The sequence below is a fragment of the Haemaphysalis longicornis genome, unplaced genomic scaffold, assembly GCF_048455015.1.
Source record: "Haemaphysalis longicornis isolate Haplotype H1 unplaced genomic scaffold, Haemaphysalis longicornis Haplotype H1 scaffold_1, whole genome shotgun sequence".
Taxonomy (NCBI): Eukaryota; Metazoa; Arthropoda; class Arachnida; order Ixodida; family Ixodidae; genus Haemaphysalis; species Haemaphysalis longicornis.
Genome location: NW_027526203.1, coordinates 479089440 through 479099149, shown reverse-complemented (window position 1 = coordinate 479099149; position 9710 = coordinate 479089440).

The window sequence follows — 9710 nt, the reverse complement described above, 5'->3', positions numbered from 1 at the left end:
CCTCAGAGTGGAAAGCCGCCCCGAGTGGGAATGGTGGACCGAGACCAAACACAGGGCCCGAGGCTACGGCGAAGCACTAAAGAACACGCGACTGTCCAGAAGGGAAGACCCCCCAGCCCCATCGGGCGCTGGGCCACGAAGAGGCGACTTTTCTCAGAAGGCTTCAGACGGCGTCGGTTACGTCACTGGCGGCACTACACCGCATGTACCCAGAAGAGTACACAAGCAGCCTGTGCGAGATTTGCAAAAGGGGCCGGCCAACCGGTGGCACATCATGTGCGACTGCGCCACCAATCCAGAAGGCGCCAGCTTCGAAGAGTACCCGGCACAGCTACAGGAAGCCATCGAATCGAGAGGCAAGACGAAGCATGAGTGGGCCATCCAGTAGGTCTTCACCGCACTCGAAAAGCACGGACTCCGTAATGGGGCGAACAAGATGCGACGACGGGCCGCGTCGGGACGGGGGTCCTAAAAAACCCCGCCCACTGCAGGATCGATGTGAATAAAGTCCTTTCCAGTCCAGGCCAGTCCAGGGAGCGGTTATGTTTCCGAGATTTCCTCCTGTTGACGAGCCCTCACTGGGCCTCCTTCAGATGAGCGAGGTTGGCGTCGAATGAAGGATTGTGATGGGAATGATTTTAGTGCGTTTTTGCACTAGCGCAGTTAGCTCGATCGTCCATCGTTCGAGGTCTGCGTCCGCAGGAGGAAGCGGAACGATGTCCAGTCTACAAGCGTTGCTTGTCCGACACGTCGAAGGGGAAGTTGGGGTAAGGCGAGAGCGAAGTTGTAACGGTCGCTTACAAGAGTGCATTGTAAGCGCGTCCATTCGAGATAGGGTGCAATGCGGGAAAACTTAAGGTCCGGAGTTGAGTCACGAGTGACCCTTGTTCCCAGTCAAGTTGGAAGGGATCGTTGCACAGCGTAAACGTATACGTGTTGGGCTGCAGGAAGTAGTGCCTTTCTTGGTCGCTTGATTGTACCCCCATGAACGGTGGGGGGCGTGGAAGTCGCCGAGCAATATCACGGGGTTTGGACCGGCTCTCTTGGCTGATTCGTTCAGGAGCGGATCTCGGAGGGGATATTGGGGAGGACTGTAGATGTTCAGGATGAATAGACTTGGTTGACCGGGTCGCGTAGGAATTATTTCAACAAAAGTATGGGCGATCGGAGAGTAGGGTGTTCTTGGTTGGCGGTTAATGTCCTTGCCACCAGAACCGCCGTCATGGGTAAACGTGGCGTAGTTCGAGTTTCGGGGTATCACTTCCTTGCAGCGTGATGATTTCCGGTGGGGATAAAGAGATATACTGACCGAGTTGGGATTTTTCACTATTCAACGAACGGCAGTTTCATTGATAGATGGTCACTGCGTTGAGATTATTCGCCATCGGGTCGGATGAGGGTGTCGGCGGCTAACTCGTAGTTTGGGGAGAGCTTGGGTTTCTTGGCCTGCGGATGGACGGTCGTCTGATTTGCTTCCTCGAGCGCAGTAAGACGTTGGGTGATGGATGCAGTAATGCGAAGTAGGGAGTCAGTCGTTTTGTTTTATTGAGGGTATACAGACGAGTTTCTATGTGTTTTTCAACCCCGGAACGACTTCAGTTGCGACTTTCTCGTTGATGAGAGACGTGGCGAGCTTAAGGAGGTAGGGAGGTGGCAGCAAGTGCGTTGGTTGGGGGATTGCGTGGGGATGTGGTTGGCTGCTTCGAGAGCTTTTATGCGCGCGAGCATTGCGGTGTTTTGCTGCTTTAGTTCACAAATAGCTGCTCCGTCGCGGAGGGAATTTGGGGGGTAGGTGTGACAGGCTGAGGGTGGAGGGGGGGACGTAAAGGAGGGGAGGGTAGGCATGAGCAGTGGGAGTGTATGACACTATGGCAGACCCGCTGACTGTTGTGGGTTGTCGGCTCGCTCTAGTGGACGGTGGCGCGCCCCCCGAAGGGGAGGGACGAGATTTGGAGACTGGGTGAGCTGGAACCAGTTTCTTGGGACAGTCTTTGCCGGATGTGGCGGGTGGGAGATGGTGCAGTTTGCAATTGGGCGAACACGTCTGGTCTTTGGGGGGTCACTCAGTCCGCAATCAGGGCACTTCAGGTGGGCAAGGTCAGGGACACACGACTTGTCGATGCCCGATATCGCCGCACAGTCACGGGCACAGTCGACACACCTGCACGGTGAGCCGAAAGAGGCGACAGCGGTAGAGAACGCTATGTGCATTATATATGTGTAGAGAATGCGATATGTGTTCTGATAGTGTGTCGTCCTGTGTGTTCTTATCCGCGGCGTTGTTATTTCCGCGATAATATGCAAGCTAGCTCAACTTTCAGTCGTGCTGCACTTCTGTTCCTACAGCATCTGTACAGGAGGGCTTCCTGTAGGAAAAGAGTTCTTGGTCCTGGCTCCTACCATGCTCATGCAGAGCCTAGAAATCAAGTCTTGCTCTAAATCCTCGCTGAGCTCCCATAGAAAGCAGGTGAAGGTGATCCGCCCATTTGCTTGGCCTCCAAAAGTGACTCTTTTTGTGGTCCGCTTGAAATTAGCTGCAGGGAGACTGCGTCCACTTACAGGCCACCCTGAGGCAACACTCAACTTGTAAAACACGACAATGGCCTTGTTTTGTACACTACACATATGGTATGCAACCATATGTGTAGCGGTGACCTAGCTACTGATGGAAAGACAATAAAATAAATAAAGCTGTACTAAGTGCACTATGTGAGTAAGCTTAAATGCCACATATGAGCAAACCAAGTGAGAAGGCGTGGTTAAAAGTTAAATCCTTGTCAAGAAAGTTCACAGAAAGTTAGATTTGAATCACTCAGCGTACAGACGTGCCAAATCCAAACTTTACATTTTATTGTGCCAGTAACGGGGATTTTTCCAGTACCTGTCCTTCTAGCGGCCGCCACGGCGAACCTAAACTGGCAGTAAAATATCCTTGTCCTGCATTTCATCCCGCACCAAAACGTCATCCGTGCCTTTCACATGAATGTCACGGATAGCAGGCGCACGCTCGCGTGACTAATCTGCGGTGGCCGAAGCACCCTTTGTCTTCACTATTTTTAGATGCAACGCATCTCATTCACCCGCCTTGTCCCTGCATCCGGCCTTGTCGTCGTCGGCGTCCGCCCCTCCCCCATTCTCCTCGCCGCGCCAGCTGCGCTCTCCGCCGCTCACCCCCTCTCCTCTCCGATAGCGAACACTCATGGAGGAAAGAAAAGTTTAGGAGGGAGCGTCACGTGACAATCGTGAAGCCTAGTCATAAAAAATAAAAAGGAAAGACTGATGGGAGGTGTTCTACTCACGTGACAGGCAAGCGGTAGTTCTTTGCGCCTCATGTGGCCCTTCGCCGACGCTGCGTGCGTGCGTGCGTCTATCCGTTTGGTTGCCGGGCCGTCCGCGTATTCGAGTTTCGGCGACGAGTCGTTGCGCGCAGCTCTGCCTGCAACCCGAAACGCGCAGCGGCCTGATCGTGCGGGCAAAGTGGTCGGACGGGAGATGCAGAAAACATCTTTGTTTACTGAGCTTTCCGACCCGTCGAAGTTCACGCCGTAGTCGGAGAGTTGTGTGCCGCCGCCGCGTGCAGAAGTGGAGATGATCTTTTCAACTTTTCCGCTCAGGCAAAGTTGAAAAGATCAACCATTTCAACCATTTCTTTAACCATTTATTGGCAAGGCGCAGGCAGTCCACAATTCAGCAAGGTCCCTCCCAGACGTAATCTAGCATTCGTTTTTTTTTTTTTTTTTTTTTTTTTCATGTACGTATCGCACCGATCGAGCGGTCCCCAGCGGACAAACACCCGGCGTACTGCTTGCGACGCGAGGTGGTCACACCCAACATAAGGGTTCTGAACCCTTTGTTTTCCAGTGCACTGAAGTAGATAAAAACGTACCATCACGCCGGAGCACCGAAAAGGCGAACGTATGCAAAAGCGCGCGCGAGCGAAACCAAAGCTAGTCTCACCATCTCCCCGCCGACACGACACTCGTTACGCGCGATAACTCAGCAGAATGCCAAACGCAATCGTCACAGCACACCTGGCAAACACCGCGCAGCTGTAGGCCGCTCCATGCTTGTGAATGTTTACGGCGGCGCGTTCGAGCGATCCAACGTCAGAAGTGAAATTCGGCTTGCAGCTCGTGAGGGTGCTTCGTAAGAATGCGATCGAAGTCTCGCCTTGCTTTGAACAGCGACAGCGGCAGTACTTCCACGATACGAAGCTTGGAGCGCAACGCTGGCGAACAATCTTGTACGCCGCCTTCGGCGACGGCGCTCGCCTCCATCTCCACCGGCAGCCAGCCGGAGCCACTAAATGCTACCGCGGGCCTGAGCGTGGTGGATTTTCCATAATGCATTGCGCGGGAGGAGCCCGAGGAGAGGAGAAAGCGGCTTCAGAGGAGGTTGGCTTGCCGAAGCTGGGCCGCCTGACGTCATGCTCCCTCCTAACATTTTAAATGCAGAGCATTTCTTAGCCTCGCCTCTTCCTGCGTCGGACGGCGTCCACAGCTCCGCGTCCGCAGCAGGTGCGCCTCTCCTCCTTCCCTCCTCTCTCTCAACAGCAGCTGGTGCGCGCATGCGTCGTAGTCAGCCCGTTCGCTCCGTCGCGGTCTCGGCGTAACAGGTGCGCGATAGCAGCGTAGTAGGGCGTGGAAGGGCGCGCGCTGCTTGCGCATGCGCGCTCTCCTCCCGTACTGCTCTCCCTCTACTGCGCGCGCTGCAGATATAAAGCGGCTAGCGGTCGCTCGTGCTTCAGTCACTGCGTTGCTCCTTCCTTCCTTGGTTGACGCTCGCTCCCACGTTTACTCGTGTCTGCTACTCCAGCATCACGGAAAAAGCGATGGAAGAAACACTGCCTTCAACCAGTACTGAGGCCCCAATGCTCTGCATTTACTCGTGTTCCCCTCGCGGGAAGGCGCGGGAATTTTTTTCTTCCTCCATGCGAACACTCTCGCGAGGGGCATTGGATTGGATTGGCTTGGATTGTATTTCGATTGGATTGGATTAAAGTGGATTGTGTTGCGTCATAGCCGCGGCAGACGCACTGGCGCCGGCTCGTCCCCTCACCGTTATGCGCGCTATAAAACGCGGTGCCTGCGCCGCTCCGCTCCATCGTTCCAGCGCCGTTCCTCCGCTGTCCAACAAATCCTCCCTGTTCTGTGGACCAACGCTGCAACGTGAACCCCCTATGCGTCGCATCTACACAGGGGTTCCCGCGAGGGAAGGTGGGAGTTTTTTTTTTTTCATTTTCTTTCTCCCTCACTGGTAGCCAAGTGCTCGCAGGGTGGTCAGGCTAAAATATTTTGCCCCTTTCCTTTGAAAGCCTTTTTTGTGTGCACGTACGAACTCACTGCAAACTGCCCGAAAAGAGGAAACAAAAACGTGCAGCCCTAGGAGGCATAGCCGCTCCCCAAGCAGCAAGCTGAGGGGGCGCCCTTTAATTTCGCCCGAGTCTACTGCCAAGAATGGCGGACCGGCAGCCCGCGCATGCGCAGATCGCTACTGGAAAAAGGTCCATTCAAAGGGCTGCCAGGGTGCAGTTCTTCTTCATCATCATCACCAGCCTATCTACGCATCTGCAGGGCAAAGGCCTCTACCCCGGTCCTGCAGACTGCGACCAATTTATTCCCGCAAACTTCTTGATCTCATCTGCCCATCTAACTTTCTGCGTGAGGCTGCGCGTGAGCTGACGTGCTCAACATCGGCTCCGCAGTTAGTGGCAATTAACAGTGACAATTCGTGTGAAGAGCTAATATGTTATTCCCAGCGTGTTCGGCATGACGCAAGGCATCGACTGACACCAATATCGACTAAGGCAAGTGCTTTTTCGTCGATTTGCGGAACTTTGAAGCCATAGGCCTCCTGCGCTGCCCAGGGGACGCTGCGCACCCTAGGCTTTCGGGCAGTACAAAGCTGCGCGGGTCCCATAGGATCCCGTGTTGACAGAAGCAAAATGAGCTCGATGCTCCCGATTGTTTTGCGACACGGTCACCAGCTCATCCCCGACGCGTCCGATCTATTTCGGCGATCAACTTGGAATTAGGGGGAAAAGCTTTGCAGCGCAAAACACGTTTTCAGCGCCGACGAAAGTGCCGGGACCGTGACGGTGCTCTGCCATTCGCAGGTTCACCGATCGATGGTCGTATGGAGTGAAATTTAAAGTGAAACTTCTAGTTTAAACTAATACTCTAGGTGACAAAGACTTCTCAAAAACAGCCGATCAAAAAAGAAAAGTGACGCAATCGGCGATGAACGCCCTTTAAAAAGCCAGCGAGTCCGGCGGACCGCAGGAGAGCCTGCTGCGGTGCGCCGCTCTTTTGCGTACCTGCACGCTGCACACTATGCGTGCATTTTCGTTGAACAGTGCTCGTTTGCGTCGCCGTTACGAATACATGGTGCAGCGTTAGCTTGCTGTTTTGTTGCGTGTCTCAGTGACAAAATGCCGCGACCGTCAGAAGCGTGAAATCTGTTCGGCGATTCCGAAATCAGTGGCCGTAAAACAAAGTCGTCGGGCGAACTGAGAGGCCGCTCGCTTTCCTTGTTTGCTCTCACTTTACTTAATTCGCTCTTGCAGCATACATTACCAGTTCGCACTTAATAGCCTAGAATGAGGGTCAGCAACGGCCTAGTTGCATGCAGCCGACACGGCGGAGGGCTGGACGGCAAATCGGGTAGGAGGAGGAGGGGGGCTTTGAATGCAAAGAGAAAAAGTTCAGCGAATTTCCAATAATATTTGTCAATGATCCGGCGAAGTGTGAAGATGGGGGCAATTCAACTGGAAGACACCAATTCTCTGTTCTTGTCTCGCTGTCTAACTCCATTTGAGGTCAAAACTGGCGTGTCGGCGTTAAGATTGTTAATTAGCGACGACCCCTGCACTAGAAGATAACCAAGACAGTCAGTGATGATCCTATGCAAATATTCGGGGCCCCACGCCGTGTATGTGGCTGTGTTATGTTTTCGACGTACACATCTCTGCAGGCAGTGGGCGTGCGTTTGGTGCTTGTTTTGAATTTATTTATTTGACGCTCTAGCCTCACCTACTCGCTAGTATACATGTACCCTGCCGTTCGTAAATCGTGCGGCGTAAAACGTTACGCAAGGATAATTCAGTTTTCGAAAATACGAAACAAAATTTCCACTCGTTTTCAAGGCGGTGCCAGGCCAATAGTGTCAGCTGAGTCGGCTGCGCAATTCTTGCGTTCGCTTGCATGCTCCCGCTGAAGCAACCTTTTGCAGTTACCAGCAGCCTTCCGTGTTTATGCTACTCGTGAACTTTCCTTTGTCGACCGCACGCAAAAGAAAGAACGGTAATAGTCGTCAGGAAGTTAGAACACCCGACCTGGCGATACTGTCCCACGCCGCGACGATCGCGACAGCTCGCTCAAAAGAAAGCCGATAAATCGGCTTCTTTTAGCGGATGTTACTTTGTTTAGCCTCTGCAACTACTTTAGGGGCTATTTCATACAGTATGCAGTCATTTAAACGCGCCACAACCAACTTTCACTCTGGCAATTGTAATTGAAAACACATGGAGGGCGGCGAGCGTTGTCTGCTTTTGTACTACCCAGAGGCGTCGGCCACTAGGGGCGCTGCATGTCGCCAAAACTTAAGGTCCCTAAAATTACTAAGGTAGCGCCATCTTTAGATCTCGCCGCCTTTCGCCCTCGCCCGCGCTCCTCTCTTACTTCGTTTTTTGCCATTTTCTTTTTCGCCGGCGAACGCCGCGCGCCATTGGCCAAGGGAAAAGTCACGTGGTTTTGTTTTTTTTGCTCCGCCGCCGGGTCGCCTCGCCGATGCCTCGCCGGCTGGGACATTGCGCAACGCCGCCGCTGCGACGCCATTGCTGGCTTCCGAGCCACCGTGCTTCAGTACCGGCTTTATCGTAGGCGCCAGCTAATAGCAAAGTAAGAATTAGCTGCTCGTTTCGAAAAAATGGCGCACCGGTGTCGTTTTAGGTTGCTTCTCGGTGTCGATGTGTTGTGCCTTAGGCAGCGCGAATATCGTCAGGCAGGGCACAAGACTTCGTTATTCCCTCCGGGAAACGCGACGCAGAAAGGAGAAAAGTTTGGTTGCATAGATTTGAACGGGCATACTTCAGGCCGACGCTACCATCACTCTTTTGCGAGGTAAGTTTCTGAATGCTTGTTCTTGCTCTGTTAAATTCTGCGCGAGCATGAGCGGTCACTTACGAAGAAATGCGTATTCCCTTCGCGACCGTCGTCCACGCTTTGTTCTGAGTAGGCATTGCGCGCAGCGCCGAGTTCGTCCCGTCGTAAGCTTTGGTTTGGATAAGAGGCCGTGTATTTGTCATGTGCGCGCTTAACTTCCAGCATCAATATCAGCGGCATAGCATGTTCAGTCAGTTGTCGTAAGGTTTTCGTGACGCGAGAATTGTTCACCTGAATTCATGCTTGTTTTGGCCGACGGCAGCTTGCGTCTGACCATGTATCGTGTGCGTTCCGAGTGCGTGTACGCTCTTTTTGGCGTGAAGTCATGTTTTGTGTGTTAGCTACCCGGGTGGTATTATAATCCCGTTGTTATGACATCGGAGTGATTTGCTGCGTAATATGGGCTTGGTCGGTGCGCGAGAAAAAAAATTGCGGCTAGGTAAAACAATTTAAGGTCAGCTAATATAGTGACCGCGCCGTTGACGTACGTTTGATGCGCAATTTCTGTTATCGCTTTATTAAATTCGCGCACGTTTGAATGAGCACTTCAAATGCATATTCGCACCGTAACGGCTGTACGCCCTTTCTTCCGTGTATGCACAGAGGAACGTTAATTACGACTTACGTTTGCATTACACGTGATGCCGTACATTTGCAGTGTGCGCGCTTACTTCATCTTAGTAGTCAATGGCGCAGCGTATCCAGTCATTGCGATTTGAACCAAAACACACTGGGCGACTATATTATTTTCAGCAGACGTATTTTTGTCCAGCAAAGCGCTTGCTAAACGGGTTTAGTGTAGCGAGTTGAGCGGACGCGGCACTGAGCAGATGCGCGAACACGAATTAGACCATGCTACGGTAGAACAGTCACTAACTCCCTTCTGCAATGCATTATTGACTATATTTGCGGAGTGTTTGTGGCGCATCTCAAACTCGGTGGCGACATTTTTTTTCCCTTCTCAATAGGATTATTTCACGGATCAATTTGAGCAACGGATATTGAAGAAGCTTGGCGTTAAAAAAACTAAACCCAAATGCCACTCCCAACATTTTTTCTCACGGGAAGCCACGTCAGCAGCACAAGCCACCTGCACGACGTCATTACGGACGTTTGTTCCAATAAAATATCTATTTGCTGGCACCAATTCATTTTTGTGATTGTTTTCTCTTGATAATCATCGTGACATTGGTCCTCTTTCGAATTTCTTTCGGGTGTATCCCTGTGTTAGTGCAATGTACAAATCTGCCAGAATATATCCCAAGGCGCCTCCATTAATAACGGCTGTAAACGACCGCGCCCGGTGAAAAAACGTATTGCATGATTAATTAACTGCAGTAACTAGTTACATAATTTGTACCTAGAGGGACTCGATCTCTGGTTCGTATGAGAAATAAGAGGCCACAAATCTGTAATTTCAGTTTACCCGATCGATTGATCGCAGTCTTCTCTGGCGCGTATTCCCAGAATTACAAGTCTGCGTTTTTCACTAGGTTCGCACATGAACGTACGGCCGCGAGTGTAGTTTAGTGTATCCCGCTGCGAAGT